The sequence below is a fragment of the Trichosurus vulpecula genome, chromosome 7 (assembly GCF_011100635.1).
Source record: "Trichosurus vulpecula isolate mTriVul1 chromosome 7, mTriVul1.pri, whole genome shotgun sequence".
NCBI classification, from domain to species: domain Eukaryota; kingdom Metazoa; phylum Chordata; class Mammalia; order Diprotodontia; family Phalangeridae; genus Trichosurus; species Trichosurus vulpecula.
In genome coordinates this window covers 30,558,477-30,579,696 of record NC_050579.1, presented here as the reverse complement: position 1 = coordinate 30,579,696, position 21,220 = coordinate 30,558,477, and the positions used below count along the sequence as shown (strand labels likewise).

Below are 21,220 nucleotides of genomic sequence, written 5' to 3'. Positions count from 1 at the left end.
TCAACAGATGGCTGGAGTTGTTGCCGCCCTTGCTAGGAATTGTGCTACAGTGCAAAGAGGCTGATGTTGGAACCTGGGGACGTGACTTCGAATCTCACCTCTCATACTGTCTACCTGTGTGACCTTGGGCAAATCATTAACTTCCCTGGGCCTCAGCTTCCTCATCTGTAAACTGAGGGAGTGGGATTCAATGGCCTCTGAACTCCCTTCCATCTCTAGACCTATGACCTCCTTCCACGGCTCCCAAGCCATTCTCTGAAGCTACAGATTGACCAACCTGAGTTTCAGAGATCCTTCCAGACACTCTTCAAAAGCTGCATGAAGTCAGAGGCCTCTATGTTTAAAAAATACATTTTTATTGATGCCTTTCATTTTTCACATCACCATTTTCCCTTTTCCCCCTCAACGAGAGCCATCCTACTTAACAAGTAGTCTTTTTTTAGAATATCATTTTTTTAAATTTTGAACTTAAATACAAAATAAGAAAAGAAAAAAATAACACTGGTACACAGTAGAACACAGGAGAGGATTCAATATGAAACCATAAATTTCCATTTCAAGAAATCCTGGATAGTAAATATTACTCATTGTAGTCAAAGATGTTCGACTTTTCTTTGCTTCCTTGTAGGTTTTCTTTTGTTCTCTGCTGTGCACTTCTTACTTTGTTCCACCCCCCGCCCCACGAAGGTTACAATTAAGTGCACAAATAATATATGTGTGTATGTATATATATGTATGTACTTATATATACACACATACATATACAGATGTGTGCACACACATATATACACACACTTATATATACATATATACATACATAGATATTTGTAATCATACATATATAATGTATATATATGCAAATATATGTACACATTTACACTCATACACATATATGTTAGTCCATATCATGCTCATTTCCACACCTGCTTCTCTGAAGGTGGACAGCATCTTCCTGCATAAGTCCAAATCTTTCCATGCTTTTCGTTTTTTTTTTTTTGTTTGTTTGTTTTTTTGCTTTTTTTTTGGGCAGGGCAATTGGGGTTAAGTGACTTGCCCAAGGTCACACAGCTAGTACTTGTGTCAAGTGTCTGAGGCCAGATTTGAACTCAGGTCCTCCTGACTCCAGGGCCAGTGCTGTACTGACTGCGCCACCTAGCTGCCCCTTTCCATGCTTTTCTAATTCAACCAGCTCATTATTTTCTGCACCACAGCAATATTCCAACCCAATCACATTCTGTCTGAGAGATTGTTTCAACAATCCTGTCACCTTATAATATGGCCTAAGGTCTGATACTACGGAATCTGTTTCCTTTACCTCTTCCTTCGCCTTGTCTTTTTGAAGTTTCTGACCCTTTGTTCTTCCAAATAAGATTTGTTATTATTTTTTTAACTCAGATAATTTTTTAGTTAATTTAATTGGGGTGGCATTACAGAAATAGAATATCTTTCCCCAGGTTCCATTTGGGTAGATAATGACTGGAAGGGCACAGGACAACTAAGAACATGGCTCATTGTAACCAAAGTTAGGTAAAATTGTCATTTTTTATATTGACCTCACCCACACATGAACAGTAAATACTACTTTGGTTGTTTAGATCTTACTTTATTTGTATAAAAAGTGTCTTATGTTTGTGTTTATATGGCTCCTGTGTCTGTTTTGGCAGGTATACTCTCAGGTATTTTATACTGTCTAGTTATTTTAAATGGTCTAAAACAACATTGAATAGGATGGCTGACATATAGTGTAGTTTCCTTATTGATTAAATCTATTTTAGCTTTAACTTTGCCTGGGATCATAATTATGTTAGAAACATACTTAGTCTAGGAATAAACAATACTCGTTGGAAGGCCAGGAAGGTTTTAATTATATCTTACATTTATTCTTTCTGAATAAATGGGTACATCCTCTGAACAGAGTACAGGGGAGTACAAGGACTCAGACCAATGCCAGTCCCTTTATTGGCTCATAGTTCGAATCTCCCACCTGACTCTTCATTGGCCAGATACAAGCCCCTGAACTGGCCATGTCATGCCTCCCTCGGACAGCTCCTTAAGCATCCATACAAGCCTCTAACCTTTCACTCTATCAGAAGCCTGGTCTCTGCTAGAGGACAGCTTTCTAATCAGTCACCTGACCGACATTCTGCTAATGCTGGGAGTGGGGCGGGGAGGGGGGAGAAATACTTTCAACTCTGTGGAAACCAAACTGCTCCCACCATTTGTCACAATTACTACCCCTGCTTTTTTTTTTTTTTTACATAATGAATTCTACTCCCGGCTTCTTTTTTATGTTTGTGTATATCTCTCATTTTTATAGCATTTCCTGAAAGAACATATGTTGGATTCAGATTTTTAATCTGCTATCAGTTTCCACCCTATAGGTAAAATTCATCCCATCCACGTTCTAAACTAGGATTACTTGTTATATATTTCTCTCTTTCCTATTTTCCCTCACTGTTCTCACTCTATTCCTATCCCTCCTTTCTCCTCTACTTTACTTCTACCTGCTGCCTTGCCCTCATATTCCTTTACCTACTCACCCTGCCAAGAATCCCTCCCTTATCCTCTCCCCCAACCCTATCCCCTTACCCTCTTGTTTTTCTGGATTTAGAAGACTTTTATGCCCTTCTAACAAGTAGCATTTTTTTTAAAGCCAGAAAAAGAAAGAGGAAAAAACCCAGAAATACTGGTCAAACAGTTGAAATAAAACCTAAAAAATATGTACAATGTGTAAGCCTTGTGAGCCTCCCTCCTCTGCAGAAGGGTGGATTGGGATGGGATGGGAGTGCCCTCTAGAAGCTGAGACATGCTTGTTCATATTTTTGTAAAGGAGAGAGTTTTCCAATGTCTCGACTTGAATGTAATGCCATAGCCTTGATCGTCCCTTCTTCCCAGGATGCTTAGCATCCAAGGGCTTGGGGAGCCAGATTGATCTGCTTGGTTGAAGACAGAAAAAGTGATAAGAAACAGTGAAGGAGGAGGAGAGGACAAGAAAGGGGAAAGATGGATGTGAGCATGTGCTGTGGAATTGTAACCCTCTCCCAGGATCTGGTCTGGGCTAGCCAGAAATCTTTTCCAGCATGCTGGAGCAGCTAGTTAGAGATCAGTTCTCCTCCCAGGAATTCAGTACCTCAGACTTCACCTATCCACACGGTACACAATAGCCTTGGTGACTCCTTGTTGCAGCAATCTGCTAGCAGCTGCCATAAGGGTGTAAGATCCACCAACAACCAGCACACAGAAAGCTGCCAACACAGGTTCTTTTGATGTGCTTTACTAAGGGAAGTAACGTTAAGTGGTTAACAATCCCAGTTTAATCAAACATACAAATATCATTTACTTAGTTCGGGGGAAAAGCCAGCACCCTGAACTTCAGAGAAAACACAAACAAATTACAAACATCCATAGACCTTGTCTGATTCAAATCTCAATGTATAGTTACCAGAGTTTAACAAATTCCCAACATCCGGGTTTACAAGCTGGAGGGCTCTTAACTACAGCTGCCCAGTCTCCACATCGACACACCTCCAAGAGTAAGAGCCCCAAGCAAATAGCTCTGTTCTTTCTTTTTATACAGTCTTTGGACGTCATCAAATGTCATCTGAGCTACCAGAACTTAGGCACCTGGCTCTGGTCTTAGCAACTCCCTTTAGGACCCTGGGGGCTTCACACCCACATAGGCTTAGCACTTAGGAGATAGGGGTTTGGGCCTGGGGTTTAGCATCTAGTAAGGCTCAATCAAAGACACCCAACTTAATTGATATTAGACTCCTCTGAGAAACTGCACCCAAGGGAAGTCTTTGTGGGAAATCCTACTTCCTGCCTTATCTGTTTTCCATAAATTGAGAATTTCCCTGAGCTGGCAAACCTTGGACTCTCAGCACTCCCAACTTTCAGAAAAAGGGAGAGGAGGGGAGGAGAAAAAGGAAAGAAGGAAGGAGGGGAGGAAGGAGAAGAGAACCTTGACCTCGAGAGATGATTTCATCTGACATATCTGAAACTACCTGTGTTTGCTGCATTTTTTGCATATATATATATATATGTATATATATATATGTATATATATATATATATATATATATATATATATATGCATTTTACAAATATTTACATGTTGTTTCTCCCATGAGACTGTATGCTCACTGAGGGCAGGAACTGGGTTTGTTGTCATTGTTTGCTTTTTTTTGTATCTCCAGCATTTAGCACAATGCTTAGGACATAATAAAAATATAATATATATTTCTTGACTGATTGACTGATACTGCTATATTTTCTTTCTAAGTAAAATGCTTTTGCTTTTACCATAACATGAGATCAAAGATAGTTTGTTTTAAGCTGACTCCGAAAAGGAGTTTCCAATGGAAGAGGTTTAAGCCAAAGTTTATTTTTTAGTTTTCAACATTCACTTTTATAAGATTTTTGAGTTCAAAATTTTCTTTCCTTCCCTGCCCCTTCCCCAAGACAGAAAGCAATCTGATATAGGCTATACGTGTACAATCATATTAAACATATTTCCACATTAGTTGTGTTAAAGAATCAGAGCAAAAGGGAAAAACCATGAGAAAGAAAACACAAAGAGACAGCATTTTCCATCGTGAGCTTTTTGGAGTTGTCTTAGATCATTGAATTGCTCAGAAGAGCTAAATCTAATGAAGTCAGTCATCACACAATGTTTCTGTTTATAATGTTCTCCTGGTTCTGCTTGCTTCCCTCAGCATCAGTTCATGCAAGTCTTTCTAGATTTTTCTAAAATCCACCTACTCACCATTTCTTATGAAACAATAGTATTCTATTACATTCATATACCACAGTTTGTTCAGCCATTCTCCAATCGATGGGCATCCCTTCAAATTCCAATTCTTTGCCGCCACAAAAAGAGCTGCTATAAATGTTTTTGTACTTATGGGTCCTTTTCCCTTTTTTATGATCTCTTTGGGATACAGACCTAGTAGTGGTATTGCTGCAATCAAAGGGTATCAAAGGGTATGCACAGTTTTATAGCCCTTTGGGCATAGCTCCAAATTGCTCTCCAGAATATTTGGATCATTTCACAACTCCATCAACAAATGCATCAGTATTCCAGTTTTCCAACATCTTTTCCAACATTTATCATTTTCCTGTTTTGTCATGTTAACCAATCTGCTAAGTGGAAGGTGGTACCTCAGAGTTATTTTAATTTGCATTTCTCTAATCAATAGTAATTTAGAGCATTTTTTTCATAGGACTATAGATAGCTTTAATTTCTTCATCTCTAAACTGCCCGTTCATATCCTTTGAACACTTATCAATTAGGGAATAACTTGTATTCTTATAGATTTGACTCAGTTCTCTATATATTTTAGAAATGAGACACTGGCTGTAAAATTTTTTTCCCAGTCTTCTGCTTCCCTTCTAATCTTCATTGCATTGGCTTTGTTTGTGCAAAAACTTTTTAATTTAATGTAATCAAAATTATCTGCTTTGCATTTTATAATGTTCTCTATCTCTTGTTTGATCATAAATTCTTCCTTTCTCTATAGATTTGACAGGTAATTGTCCTTGATCTCCTAATTTGCTTATAGTTTCACCTTTTGTGTCTAAATCATGTACCCATTTTGACCATATCTTGAAGGTTTGCCGATCGCTTTATAGACATTACCTTAAGTGAACATCATAGTAAGCCTATAAGGGGGGAGTTATTTTTAACCTCATTTTTACAAATGAAGAGTTCAAGTCTCAGGGAAATGAAATGACTGCCCAGAATCACACTAGTAAATATGAGATAGGATTCAAACTCAGATGTTTCCAACTCCAAGTCTAGTGCTCTAACCACTGGACAACCAAACCATGAGGAGTAGCATGAAAACAGTCAGGGGAGAGGGGGAGGGTTGAAAAACCATGATACTCCTGTCACAATGAGACAGAAGACCTGGCGGGGATCCCCCCATTTTCTAGAAACCCTGGAGATAACCAAGTCATTACTGTCCCCTGTTCTCTGTCCTGGCCTCAGGCACCATTCAGAATGAACTTCATGGTTTCTGCTCATTCCATCCCTATGGTTGCCCAAAGGAGATGCTGCCTTCATGGCCAAGAAGGTTATATAACACAAGAGCTGTTTACTTCCATTTATTTCTTGGTGAATTTTGAACTGCCCCCAGGGACTTGGCTTGTGAGACCTTCGTTACTGAAGCAAACAGAAATTGTTTGTGCAGGCAAAGAGGCCCTGCCCCAACCCACCCTCTGTTCCCCTCCTTCCTGCAAAGGGGCCAGAGAAGAAGGGAGCATTGATTGGTCTGTGGAGCCTCTTCCAATCTGTTTGATGTCGTGGAAAGGTCATGGGCACACAGAGCCAGAAGGTGCCTTAGATAATTTTGAGTCAGACCCATCTTTGTTCAGAGGGAGAGAGAGGCAGAGGTCTCCAGAGGGGAAGTGGCTTGTTGGAGGTCACACAGCTAGCAAGGAGGCAGAGCTGGGATTTGAACCCAGGCCTTTTGATTCTAGATAAAATGCCATTCCATTAGGCCACACTGCCTACTAGTCCAGGAGACCTGGGTTCAAGGGCCAATTCTGTTGCTGACATATTGTGACCTTGGGTAAATCTTTTCTCTCTCTCTTCAGTATGATTCATATCATCATGTATTTCCAGAGCCGAGATAGCCTAATGCCTTGTAGAGAGAATTCCACAGGAGAATGGGGTTCTAGGTCATACTAATCTAATTGTGTGACTTTAAGCAAGTCACTTCTCCATCTCTGGGCCTCAGTTTTTCTCCTCTGGGTCTTTAGAAGCTGTGGCTTCAGCCTCTGCAGAAGCAGTGACCAGACCACATCTCAGCAGGGGCTGGTTCTCAGGATGATGGCTGTGGACACTGGGCTGGAAGTATGGCAGTTCCCAAGGCTCTTGGGTTCAGGGTCCTGGACTGTCTCCATCAGGGTCTGGGGGGAGATGGTGGTCAAGGTGACAGTGGTGGTTTGGCTTGCCTGGCCCCTGCTGCCTCCTGTTTCTCCCCTAGGGTGCTCTGCTGCCTCAGCCAGGCTAACCGACCTGCCTTGTGTGTGGCAGTTGGTGGGATACCTGGCCCTGTGATATGGTCAGAAGTACAATTTAGAAATAGCATCTTGACAGCTGAGAGGACATGGAGTAGAATAGAAAAAGGCTTGTACAAGGAACAATTAGGAAGCAAATGCAATGGTACAGGCAGGACGTAAGGAGGGCCTGGGCTGGGGGATGGCTATGTGAATGGAGGGAAGGAAGGGAGAGTTAGGGCCTGGATGACTTGGAGGATGATGGGAACAGGGGAGGCTTGGGAGGGGAAAGATGAGGACTTCTGTTTGGGTCATGTCCAGTTGAGTTACCTAACCTGAGATAGCTCATTTGAGATGTCCAAAAGGCAAGCAGTGATACAGGATTGGAGTCTGGAGGGAGAAGTTAAGGCTGGATCTACAGATCTGGCCATAGAGATAATCACTATGGAAGCTGATGAGATGACAGATTAACGTGGTATAGGGAGGGAAGAAAAGGTGGCCCTGTGCAGAGCCTTGGGCAACACTCAGGGTTATTTGGCATAGTATGATTGAAGATCCTTCAAGGGAAACTGAGAAGGAATGGTCCGACTCTAGAGTCAGACTGTACCAAGATGCTGCTGTGGATTGAAAACAGAACATCAGAACAGAGAGGGCCTTAGGAAACAATTGAATGCCTCCCATTGTGTAGGAAAAAGCTGAGGTTCAGAGATGTAATAAAGAGACAGACAAAAGAAAGGATAGATGGTAAAAGGAAGGATGGCTGGTTAGCTAGGCAGATGATGGAGACAAGGAAGGAAGGAAGGAAGAAAGGAAGAAAGGAAGGAGGGAGGGAGGGAAGGAAGGAAGGGAGGGAGGGAGTGAGGGAGGAAGGAAAGAAGGAAGGGAGGGAGGGAGTAAGGGAGGAAGGAAGGAAGGAAGGAGGGAAGGAAGGGAGGAAGGAAGTAAGGAGGGAAGGAAGGAAGGAGGGAGGGAAGGAAGGGAGGAAGGAAGGAAGGAGGGAAGGAAGGAAGGAGGGAAGGAAGGAAGGAGGGAGGGAAGGAAGGGAGGAAGGAAGGAAGGAGGGAAGGAAGGAAGGGAGGAAGGGAGGGAGGGAGGAAGGAAGAAAGGAAGGGAGGAGGGAAGGAAGGAAGGGAGGAAGGGAGGGAGGGAGGGAGGGAGGAAGGAAGAAAGGAAGGGAGGAGGGAAGGAAGGAAGGAGGGAGGGAAGGAAGGGAGGAAGGGAGGGAGGAGAGGTGGCTAGATAGACAAAAGGACAGATATCAGAAGGAAGGATAACTAGCTAAGTAGATGACAGACAAGTATATAGAAAGATAGAAAGAAAGACAGATGGATAGAGACAAAAGGACTGATATTCTTAGAAAGGACAGCTAGCTAACTATATGATAGACAAATATATAGAAAGCTAGATGGAAGGATATATAGACAGATAGACAGACTGAACTATACACACTAATATTTCTCTATAAACCCCATAATTCCTTAGGCAATCTGTAAATTAGTTTTTACCTATTGTCATAGAATCGCAGACTGTTAGAACTAGAAATAACTCAGAGACTATCTAATCCAACCTCCTCATTTTAGAGGAGAAAACTGAGGCCCAGAGAGGGAAAGAGTTTGTCTGAGGTCACACAGCCATGCTGTACTTATAGCTAGTCAGCTTAAGGGTCAAGGCTTGAGTCTGAGTTATAATCTACTAATTACATGGCACTTCGAGATTACAAAACCTTGTAACAAAAGGTAACAAAAGACTTAAAGTCTAAGGCTCTTTTTACTCAATATGCTCTTAATAGAAAGAGCTCTATCTAACCTAAGAGTAACAAGACCTAGTTTTTGCCCATAACTGGCAGACCTTGGGCAAATCATGTGACCTCTCTGGGCCTCAGTTTCCTCCCTTGGACTTGATGATCCCTAAGGGCCTTTCCTGCTCTCACATCCTCCAGTTCAATGATTCCTCTCTACTTATCACAGATGCTGCTGCCCATGTAATCTTTATTGGGGCAGACAGGTTGGCTGGTTCTGTAAATGCTCAAAGGAAATTGGATGTTTTGGGGAAATCCACTTGGCGGCGTTAATATGACAGCTGGGTTTCCTGGTTGATTTCCTGAGCTTTGCTTGGGGCTTTGAGATAGGGAGCGAATGTTTGCAAAGAACAGGGCTTTAGAGGGCAGGGCAGAGAGGGTACTCTTTAAAAAAGAAAAAAAAATTTCCGGTTACATGTAAAAACAATTTAACATTAAAAAAATTTGAAATCCAAATTCTCTCCCTCCCTCCCTTATTGAGAAGGCAAACAACTTGATATAGGTTAATCACACATAGGCATGCAAAACACATTCCCGTATTAGTTATGTTGTGAAAGAAAACACAGTGCCCCCCCACCTCCCCGCCAAAAAGAGAAAAATAAAGGAAGTGAAAAATAGTCAGCTTCAGTCTGCGTTCAGACTCCATTAGTTCTTCCTCTGGAGGCAGATAGCATTTTTCAACATGAGTCCTTAGGAATTGTCTTGGATCCTCATATTGCTGAGAAGACAGTTCACAGTTGAGCATCATATTAAACCGCTATCGCAAAGTTTTCATGGTTCTACTCACTTCACTTTGTATTAGTTCATGTAAGTCTTTCCAAGTCTTTCTTGGTAAACTTGCTTGTCATTTCTTATAGCATGACAACATTCCATCACAATCATATACCACAACCTGTTCAGCCATTTCCAGATTCATGGGCATCCCCTCAATTTCTAATTCTTAGCCCCCACAAAAAGAACTGTTATAAATATTTTTGTACATATAGGTCCTTTTCCCTTTTTTAAAAAATCTCTTTGGGATACAGACCTTGTAGTGGTATCGCTAGGTCAAAGAGTGTACACAATTTTATAGCTCTTTGGATATAGTTCCAGATTGCTATCCAGAATGGTTGGATCAGTTCACAACTCCACCAACAATGCATGCATCTCAGTTTTCCCACATCCTCTCTAATATTTGTCATTTTCCTTTTCTATCATGTTAGTCTGATAGGTGTGAGGCAGTACCTCAGAGTTGTTTTGATTTGCATTTTTCTAATCAATTGTGACTTAGAGCATTTTTTTCATAACACTACAGATAGCTCTGATTTCATCACTCTTGGTGAAGGGGTAAAGTAGGTAGATGCCTTAGAATGGGTGACCCAACTGAGCTGAAGTTTGGGCCAAGTGCCATGATCTGGATTTAAGTCTTGTCTCTGATAAGTCCTGCCTCTAAACCATACTGGACAAGTCATCCTGGACAAGTCACCTAACTTCTTAAATCTTCAAGCCAATCTCCAAGACTGGGGATGGCAGGGAAAGTGCATTTGCAGGCATCGGTAGATATCAAAGAAACACATTAAAGAAATCAAGAATCCAGTCTCTGTCCCATTGCTTGATGTCAAGCCTAAAGCTACCTCACTACCCCTTCCCCTCAGTGGTTCAATTTCTGCCCTCTGGGACCAAGCAGAATAAGGGTGATCCCTCCTCTTTATGACAGTCCTTCAAATAGTTTAAGTCATCTATGATTCCTACCCAGAGGTGTTTCTTCTCCAAGTTAACATTCTTAGTTCCTTTGACTGATCCTTATATGACATAGATTTAAGGCCCTTCACTATTCCAGCTGCCCTCTTCTGGGCTTTCTTCTCCTTAATCAATGTTCTTCCTAAGCCATGGAGTCCAGAATTGGACACACTACTCCAGATGAGGTTTAAGGAGGGCAGAACACTGAGGGCTGAACACCTCTTTATTTCTGGAATCCAAGTCTCTTGGAAGGCAACCCAAGATCACATTTGTTTGTTTTTTTTTTTAACTGTTACACCACACTGTTGACTCATATTATTCTTGGAGTCCATTGAAATTCTGAGATCTTTTTCAGATAAATTGCTCTCTAACCAAACCTGTCCCATCTTGTACTTAGGAAATTGATTGCCTTTACCCACATGTAAGACTTGACATTTAGCCCTGTTAAATTTCACCTTATTAGATTCAGCCCAATTCCCCAGTGGCCAGGTGTTGGCTAAATTCAGCTGGTGGTCCAACTGCCTATTTGGGGGGAGCTAAGAATGATTTCTACTTTTTAAAGAGAAGTTTTATTGTATTTTAAGATGTAATAACCATTCTTAGGTCACCAGTGATACAAGAACAGGTTGTGGGCCAGATTTAGTCCTGAAGCCATTGCTTGTCAATTCCTGCTCTAGCCTGTCCAGATCTTTTTGGATCTAGATTCTATCATGAAGCATGGCCTTCCACATAAAGTTATGCCTTCCAACTTTGTATAATCTGCAAATTTGGTAAGCATGATATTGATGCCTTTGTCCAAGTCACTGATAAGAAAGTCAAACAGCACAGAATCAAGCACAGGTCACTGGAGACCTTCTGCCAAGTTGAACCACTAATGGCAGCTTTCTGAATGACACCTTCCATCCAGTTCTGAATTCATCTAAGTATATTATCATCTTGAAACATATGATCTACCTCCAGATAGAGAAGTGATGAACTCATATGGCTAATTGAAGCCTGTTTTCTTTTTTTTTCTTTCTTTTTGGACATGGCTAACGAAGGGTGATTTGTTTTGCATGACTAGACACATTTGTAACAGACTTTATTTTTCTTACCTTCTCAATGGTTGGTGGAGGAGGGAAGAGAGAATTTGAACTGAAAATAAAATAAAATAAGTTATACAAAGTACATCATCATCTAATCCACATCTCTCCATCTTCTCCATGAGAATAGGCAGAAGAACTGTATCAGCAGCTTTGATAAAATTTGAGTAAACTAAATCCATGTGATTCTCCTCTTCTAACTCTGTGAAAAAAAAGGAAATAAGAGTGGTCTGATGTGACTTGCCCAGGATGAATCTGCATTGGCTGTGTTTCTAGGTATGCACCAGCCATCATTTAATCATCCATTCTAGAACTCTCCCAGGAATCAAAGTCAAGTTCACAATCTTCAGACTGCAGAAATCTTCCCCCTCCCCTTTTGGTTTTTTTTTTTTCCGAAAGTTGGGGCAGCATTCATTTGTCCATCATCACTGACAGTGACTCACCAAATCTGTCTGCCAGTTCTTTCAGTGCTTGAGAATGGAGTCCATCTAGCCCAGGTGACTTTATTCATCGAGGTCAACTGGGTGGTGTCTTCCCATCTCCTTTTTCATCTAGTGGTAACGTATTGGGAACCATGTTCGTAAATGAGTGAATGAATGAATGAATCAATTGACAAGCATTTCTCAAGGGTTAATGATGTACCAGACAGTGTTAGGGGCTTGGGATAAAAAGACAAAAATGAGGCTCTCCCTCCCCTCATGGAGTTTATATTCAGTCAGGGGAGATAACATGTATACCTATGTGAAATACAGAATTTTTAAAAATTGTGATGTGTGTGCATGTCCATGTTTGTATGTGTTTCTGTCTGTTCCTGACTCTTAAACAGCCTCTAGAAGTTCTTAAGACAGATGAGGGGAGTGTAGCCAGTCCCATCCTTATTCTTGTTTAGCAGGTAGCAGCTCCTTGGGGGCAAAAGCCAAAATCTGACTGTAGCATTAATACCCCAGATCATGCTTGTTTTCATGGCACTATGTTTTTCTCAGGATCTTTTCAACAATTATCTCACCTGCTCCTCACCCTATGCCTGGGGGTAGGGAAGCCTAGGAGTTACTCTTCTCATTTACAGATGAGGGAAGGGGACAGGAAATCCAATTACTTTTCCTTTCTCACCTGTAAAATGGGGATGAAAGGAAGGATGGCATGATTGGAAGGGAGGTGACTCAATAAGTGGAGCTCTAGAATGGGAGTCAGGATGCCCTGAGTTCAAGTCCTGCCTCAAATACTTACTAGCTATGTGACCCTGGGCTAGTCACTTAACCTCTGACTCCCTCAGTTTTCTCATCTACGAAATGAGGGAAATTATAGCAACTACCTCCCAATGAAATTTTAGAAAGAGAAGGAGGAATAATTGTTTTACTTATGTCATTCGACAAACATTTATTAAGCTGCTACCATGTGCCAAGTTGTACCTTCAGTGAACTTTGGAGGTGGGGGTACCATATACAGATAAGTATAACCTCAAAGTGTTTTGTTTTTTTTTTTGGTGGTGGGCAGGGTGTGAGTGTGAGAAAGGAGAATGATACCTGGAGGAAATTTAAAAAAAATCCTCTTCAAGGAGTAGTTTGTGGGCCAAACCTTAAAGAAGCCAGGGATGCTAAGAGAGGACAAGTACTTCAGGCATGGAAGAAAGCCCCTTTGTCACTTACAAGAACACAGATAGGAGGGCTTGGCTGGAACATAAGGTGCTTGAGGAGCAGCATGAAATCTACCACCTGTGGGTGCTCAGAAGCAGCTCCCCAGAGAGAATGGGGCAGCGACTCTGTGGTTTTTGTCTAGTACAATACAGGGCATAGCACAGGAGCTTAACAAACACTTTTTGAATGACCTGTATACTCTAAAGAAATAGTTCTTATTCTCTGAGCTTCAGCCCTGGTTTCTTCATCTGTTATACAGATATTAATAACTATTAATCATAACAACAATAGCATTTATATAAGACTTTAAGGTTGCAAAGCACTTTCCATATGTCGTTTCATTTGCTAGTAGATATTGTTTATTATCCTCAGTTTGCAGATGAGGAAACTGAGGCACAGACTTGCCCTAGGTCAATAATCTCGACACTTGGCAGAGCTGCTAGAAGGAGGGTTACCCGAATGTGGATTGTTATCATGACCAATCCGTAGTTCTGTGCTGTGGGCTAAGCAGTGAGGAAGAAATCCAGGGCTGGGGTCCCTGAATGGCCTTCTCTGTAGCCTCTTCCAGCTGCTGGATTGGGCAGAACAAGGAAGGTTTCCAGAGTGGTTGGGTCAGGCCCAGCCTTCTGGGGAGAAGCAAGAAACCAGCTGGAACACAAAGACATTGAAGGTCTCCAAGAAGCTGCTTCGTAAGTCAGTAGAGTAAACAGCCTGCCCCCTCCAGCAACCCTCATATTTGCATGCTTGCTTGCTGACTCCTGGCCCTTGGCTGATGAGGAAGAGAAGGTGGAAAGTGTCTGAGGTAGGGCTGTTGTGCAATTCTCCAGCTCCACTATCCACCCCCACCCCAACCCCTGCCCTTCTCACCTCCCCTGCTGTAAATTAATCTATAATGAACAGCCCTGCTCTTGTCCAGGACCCTGCAGCATCCCATCTGCTCCTCTTTTAAGGGTCCTGGGGTTGGCTTGTAGCCAGCACACTTACACCTTAGGGACTGCTACTTAGAATTATCCATCTGGCCAGTCCTCTCCACCCCTTTCCCCTTCCAAGGAGCCCTCATCACTGGGACCCCATTGGCTCTTTGGTTAGTTGGGACCTTCCCCTGGGGGAGAGGAACAGAGAGGGGAAAGAAGTATTGGTCCCAGCAAATGTAAAGGATGTCCGAGCTGGAAGAGATCTCAGAAATCATCTAGGCCAAGCCCCTCATTTTACAGATGGAGAAACTGAGGCCCAGAGAGAGGAAATAACTTATTCAAGGTCACACAGCTGTTGAATGGCAGAGGATTTGAACTTAGCTCTTCTAATTCCAAGTCCATCAGCCCTTTCCTCCATAGGATGCTATATTAATTTACCCCTAGGTCTGGGAAAGGAACAAAAGAGGCATATAGACTAGGGAGCCAAGAACAACAGGTTACCTTTAAATTGTGCTTTGCATCTATAACATCTCTTTCCCACTGCACCGAGAATCTTCCTTTAAAACTACTCACCATGAAGCTCAAAGTTCCCACCCACTGAATCTCATCACTTTTAGACCAGGAGGTGGCATAGTAGATAGAGTATCAGGCTTGGAGTCATGAGTTCGAATCTAGCCTCACACTAGCTGGGTGACCCTAGGCGAGTTCACTTAACCCTGTTTGCCCCAGTTTCTTCATCTGTCAAATGAGCTGGAGAAGGAAATGGCAAAATCACTCCAGTGTCTTTGCCAAGAAAACCCCAAATGGGGACACAGAGTCAGACATGACTGAAACATGACTGAACGATAACAATCAAATCTTAATAAAAGAGAAACTTCCTTTGAATAAAAAGCTCTGTGATATCAAGAGACCCCTCCCCCACAAACCATTACTGAGTGGTAGAGCCAAGATGCGAACCCAGATCTCCTGGCTTAGAGCTCAGTCAGTCCGGCTATTTCTATTTGTTTCCTATCTCCATTCACAAAGTCCATGTCCATCACTTGGAGAATGGCCAAATGATTATGGTACATGAATGTAATAGACTGTGACTGTGCTGTAAGAAATAATGAATATAGAGAACTCAGAGAAGCATACGAAGCCAAATGAACTGATCTATAGCGAAGAAAGTGAAGCCAGGAAAATAATATACACAATGAGTAAAACTATATAAATGGAAAGAACATCTAGAATGACCAAGCTTGATGCTGGAGAACAGAGGAAGGAATGTGCCTCCTCTCAGCTTGTCTGCTCTTCCTCTCATGGGTGTGCCTTCGCATTAGTTGACATCCTCTGATCTTGGAATACCATTCTGCCTCACCTGTTTCTTAGAATCAGTTTTTGTTCATCAGTGGTTTCAGTGTTGGCCAATTCTTCATGATCCAACTTGGGTTTTCTTGGCACAGATAGTGGAGTAGTTTGTCATTTCCTTCTCCAGCTCATTTTTACAGAAAAGGAAACTGAGGCAAACAAGGTTAAGTGACTTGTTCAGGATCACACGGCTAGTAAGTAACTGAGGCCAGATTTAAACTCAGGAAAATGAGTCTTTCTGAGTTCAGGCCTGGTACTCTATCCACTGAGCCACCTAGTTCCCTTCCCAACTCAGCTTAAATTCCACCTTCTGAAGGAAATTTTTCCCCAGTCCTCCCCACCAGAGAATGCCTTCCTCTTTAAGGTTACCTTGCATCAATCAATCCATGAGCATTTATCACTCACCTACTAAGTGCCAGCTACTGAGGGTACAAATACAAAAAATGATACAATCCCTTACATTCTAAAGGGGAAGACAATGAAGACACATGTAAGTGATGCAGGCTAAAGACAGAGAGAACAAACATAAATAGATACGAAGTGGTTAAATACAAGGTAGTTGGGAAGAAGAGCACTAGCAATTGGAGCGGTTGTGTAAAAGGTAGTGCTTGAGCTTCTGAAGGGACAGAAGGCTCTATGAGATAGAAGGAATGTCCTTCAAGTGTGGGGCCTGACCAGTGCAAACACACAGAGGTGGGAGATAGGAATGTTGTGGGTGAAGAACAGAGAGAAGACCAGTTTTGCTGCTGCATGAGGGGAAATCCTATCCAGTAAGGCTAGAAAGATATCTGGACTATGCTGTGCAGGGCATTAAAAGCTAAACAGAGGAGTTTACAGTTTATCCTAGAGGCAATAAGAAATTGATGAAGTTTGTTGAGTAGGGGAGTTTGTGTCCAGTTGCAAATTCTCTGTTTCCATTCTCTTTCCTCCTCCGCCTCATTTCCCCTTTCCTTCAAGAATTTGGATGCTATGCCATTTGGACATGACTGCTCTGCTGGTCTTTCTGCATTGAAGCTGAAGCGAATCTGCTCTGGCATCTTAGGTGATCCCTCTAGGTTTCAAGTGTATCTCTGAACCAACATTTTTGCATTCTGCATTCTGTCTTAATCTGAGGTCCACTGATTTCCCCCTGGCCAATCATTGCTCTGGCTGGCCTAGAGCCTACATCTCTGCCCTGCCCAGAACGTCTCCGGTCCCCGTACCCAGATCCTCTCTCTTTGATTCATTTCTTGAGTATTTCATTGGGGGCGGGGGAGTGGGTCACAAAGAATCCTTTTGCCATGGATACATGTAACCATCCCACCCCTTTCTTCAGAAAGCCCCATCTGGGTGCCTTCCACTTCCCAGCAGGACTGCTCTCAGCTTCTACCATCCCTCTTTCCAGAGCTCTATCCTGGCCTAGAGCACCTCCCAGCCCCAGGACCCCTTCTATCAAAGTCTCTCTGTGTCTCTGTCTCTGTCTCTGTCTCTCTCTCTCTGTCTGTCTCTGTCTCTGTCTCTCTTTCTCTCTCTCTCTCTGTCTGTCTCTGTCTCTGTCTCTCTGTCTCTCTCTCTCTGTCTCTCTCTCTCTCTGTCTCTCTCTCTCTGTCTCTCTCTCTCTCTCTCTCTCTCTCTGTCTCTCTCTCTCTCTCTCTCTCTCCCTCTCCCCACCCCCAAAAAGATACCTGCAATATCACTGGGCCAAACTGGGAAATCATGCCGAATTCAGGGTACTCAAGCTCGCATGACCCGAGCTAGATTAAAGGCATCACACTTTCCAAATGCCAGCAGCTGAACAGGCAGACACCGAGCCACCATTTCAAATGCTAGGGGGCAGCCAAGGACTGCCTCAATAAGCCCTACTGAGAAAGGGCAGCTCCCTGGGAGCCCCACAAGGCAGTGTTGTTGGGTTACTTTTTCGATTCTCCGCCAGAGATTAAATGCCAGATTTAGCCTCTCCTTCCAGAAGGCAATATCTTCCTGTTTCCAGACACAGGCAATAATCCATGCAGACTTCATGAGCCTCCAATTAACCCTAAGCTGATGTCCACTGATTTCCCCCAGCTGATCATTTCTCTGGCTTGCCTAGAGCCCACATCCCTTTCTGAGGGATGTTCTCACAGGCCAAGATGGGGCGGGGCAGGGTGTTCTGAGAGGCCAAAGTGGGGAGCACAGGGCATTCTGAGAGGTGGAGGTGAAGAAGTTGCATGCCCTCAGTACAGAGTAAACTTTTAGGAATTGATAAATTGTTATCCTTGTATTCTCGGCACCTTACGCTATGCCTGGCATTTAAATGCTTGTTGACCCAAATTGAATAGTGCCTATGTTTCCCTGCCTGTAGAATCTACGCATTGCCCCAGGCTGAAAATTTTTCCTTTTTGAAATTCCACCCCTGTGCCTAAAGCAATTGATTCAACAGGTGACCCCTGAATCTTTTTTCCAAAAGTCAGACCCCAAAGGCTCAACTCATTAACACACAGCATTAATGACTGATAAAGATATAACTCCTCCATGGTATTTTACTTATAGAATCTTTTAAGATATCTTTGAAAATTACATTTTATTTTTAAACATTTATCAAGCATTTATTTTTTCTTCCTTCTATCCTACCCAACTCCTACTGAAAACAAAAGGAATAATAAAACACTTGTAACCAAAGCTTATAGTTAAGCAAAACAGATTTCCCTATTGGTCCTATTCCGAAAGGTTTGTCTCATTGTGCAGATGAATTCATTCCAACTCTACCATCTCCAGTTGTCCTGACAAATTTCTGGCCACTGAACCCAGATGGCTCTGGAGGGGAAAGTGAGGCTAGTGACCTTGCACAGCCCTGCCTCACTCAAATCCAATTCACTTGCAAGTCATGGCATCATCTTCCTGATGTCATGGTCCTCTTTGAGAACAAAGGACAAATACAAACAATTCCTGTCAAGTAATTGGGAGGATGTCATGCTTCATTATTGGTCCCCTAGAATCATCATTGCTCATTGATCTGAGTTATTAAGTCTTCAAAACCGCCTTTTTTTATTGTAGCGCAAATTGTTCTCCTGGATCTGCTCACTTTCCTCTGCTTCAGTTCATACAAATTATCCCAGATTTCTTAGTGTGAGAAATGTGCTCTCTCTAAACAAAGAACAATACTCATTGTGAAGCCAGGAAAGTTCTCATTTTATTTTAGCCAACTATTCTACATTCTTAGCAAGTGGGTATCTCCTATATAGAGACTAAGCTTGCTCAGACAAATGCCAACCTTTTTATGCTGTTCCCAATTCAAATTTCCCCCCCTTGCTCTCCATTGGCTAGATGCAACCTCCAGAACTGCCCAAGTCATGCTCTCCTCAAACAGCTCATCAAGCAGGTATACAAGCTTCTAACCTTTCATCTGATCAAAAGCCTGGTTCTGCTAGGTCACAGCTCTGATTAGAACCAGTCACATCTGACTTATATGCTGCTATCACTCAAAACTGGCAGGAGTACTTTTAATCCTATGGAAACAGAATTTCTCCTATTGTTTCCCACAATTCCTCCTTTTTTATTCTATTCAAATTTTGTTTCCACATCTTTAATACTCTCTTTCTCATGCGAATTCTTCCCCTTATCCATTTCCCCCTTTTAAGTAGGAAGGGGGAAAGGCTGATCAATGCACCGACAAATCAAAAGGGGGCAGTCACCTTTGTAAAGACAGATACAGAGACCCAAAAGAAAAACAATAATGAGCAACCCATTGTCCCTTTAAGATTCAGAAGTCTCTTCTCATACAGCTGCCTGGCAGAGAACATCATCCGATGAAGTCCTTTGGTCTGGGCACCTGTTCCAGCCATCTTCAGGACAGCATCTCAGCATCTTCTTGTAGGAACCCACTTTTATGTCCATTTTCCTACAAAAGTGATCTTGACACAATTTTAAATTACCATTCCTAAACCATAATCATACCCTTATTGTCCTTACAAAATCAAAATTGGAACCTTGGCCAATAACTAACTGTAACGAAACTGAGACAAGTCTGATATTAACCAAGCGACACAAAAATATTCTCACAAGCTCTTGACCTAATTGCCTCCATACTATTACAAAGAATTAAAGGACTCTAACTTATGCAGGAATATATATATATATATATACACATACACGTGTGTGCGTGTGTGTGTGTATGTGCGTGTGTGTGTGTGTACCAGTAATAGATATCAAGGCTAAATAGTTGTTGTTTGGGCTAAAATTCTAGGCCTAATATCTCATCTTATAGTAACCTCAGATATTCCAGCACCAATGCACCAATCTATTATTTAATAAATTTGGTATTATGCTTATAAAACCTTTGATTATAGAAATTTGCTATTAAAAGAGTAGGGACATAATTAAAGCAAGGGAACATTTCCCTAATTTCATGTCAATTCCAGGAAGAAGTTGTGCAGACTATAAACTGTATTTGAGCCAGGCTTAAAGTCTGCCAGGTGTCAGTGGGGAAATCAAGTCAGGAGAATCCTATCTTAGCTCAGGCAGAATAGCCATTCTCCTAACCTTCCCATGAGATCACCCTCTGCAGTTCATGCCTGCACCTCACAGGGTTGCTGGTATCATGGATCACTGGCTCAGCAGCATTTCTTGATAATTGTGCTTGAGTCAAACTCAGAATAACAGTTAACAGTTCCTTAAAATCTTAAATAGTAAGTTCCAATAATCAGTTTCAGATATGACCATAATCTCACATTGGTTAAGGATGTGGAACATTTTATACCATTTTATATCATTTTTGTAATTTCAATAAGACTCAGAGCCTGAACTAATTAACCAGAAGAAAAGCTTGACCCTAACAGTCTCTTTGTTCTCTGAGTAAGCTCAGAGATGTCTCTATCTTATGTCAACAAACCCAGACGGAGTATTCCTTTCCTCTATCCATGGCCATTAAGGGTGAAAACCTTGATCCCAGACACTATCTTGAATTATCTGACTTTTCCTTTTCTTAATATTTTATGGGCATATACTATGTTATGGAATGTTAATGACAAATTAAACACAGAGATCCTGGGTTGTAATTTCAAGTGACACTTTGTCAACTATCTGATTTGTTGTATTTACAATCTATTCCATCAGGTAAAATCCTTGTCTTGTATCATAATTAACATACATGGGGGTCATAAAGATGACATAATGCAAGCTGCTGTGTTGGGACCAAAAAAATGTATTTCAGCTTACTCATTTCTTTGTTCAGTGAGTCAGATTTAGTTTGGCCCCCATGCATGCATGTATCTGCTAAGTTTAAAGGGAATGAATGAATAAATAAATAAATAAGCAATATGAATTTTTTTCTATCACCTAGCTCATTTGTTTCCTTCCACCAGCTTTCAGGTTTAACAGTTTGAACTACAACAAATTAGCTTACAAATAGAAAATTAGTAGGCCTTCTAAAAATTCTACAAATACCACAAAATTTCCAGATTCCTTGGTCACAAAACCTCTTGTACATAATTGACAAAAATTACAAGAGGAGATCCCAAACAAGTTCTTTTCATAATTACTAAGTTTCCTTTCACAAACGTACTTTAGTTAATATTTTATAGCAAAATAATTTTAACTGAAACTTCCTTTTAAACAAAGATAAAACTTGGAAGTTTATGAATAACAACAGCTTCTTAACTCATTCATCATTCATATATATATATATATATACACACACATATATATATATATACACACACATACATGCACAATGTAATTCTAACAACTTTTAGACCATAGAAACGTAAT

At 41.6% G+C, this 21,220-nt stretch overlaps 1 non-coding gene across 1 annotated transcript; it reads right to left on the bottom strand.

Moving 5' to 3' along the window:
- Nucleotides 1–6,440: 6,440 nt before the first annotated feature.
- TRNAL-UAG lies at nucleotides 6,441–6,511 on the bottom strand. Its single transcript has one exon. It is a non-coding gene; the product is annotated as a tRNA-Leu (tRNA).
- Nucleotides 6,512–21,220: the final 14,709 nt, after the last annotated feature.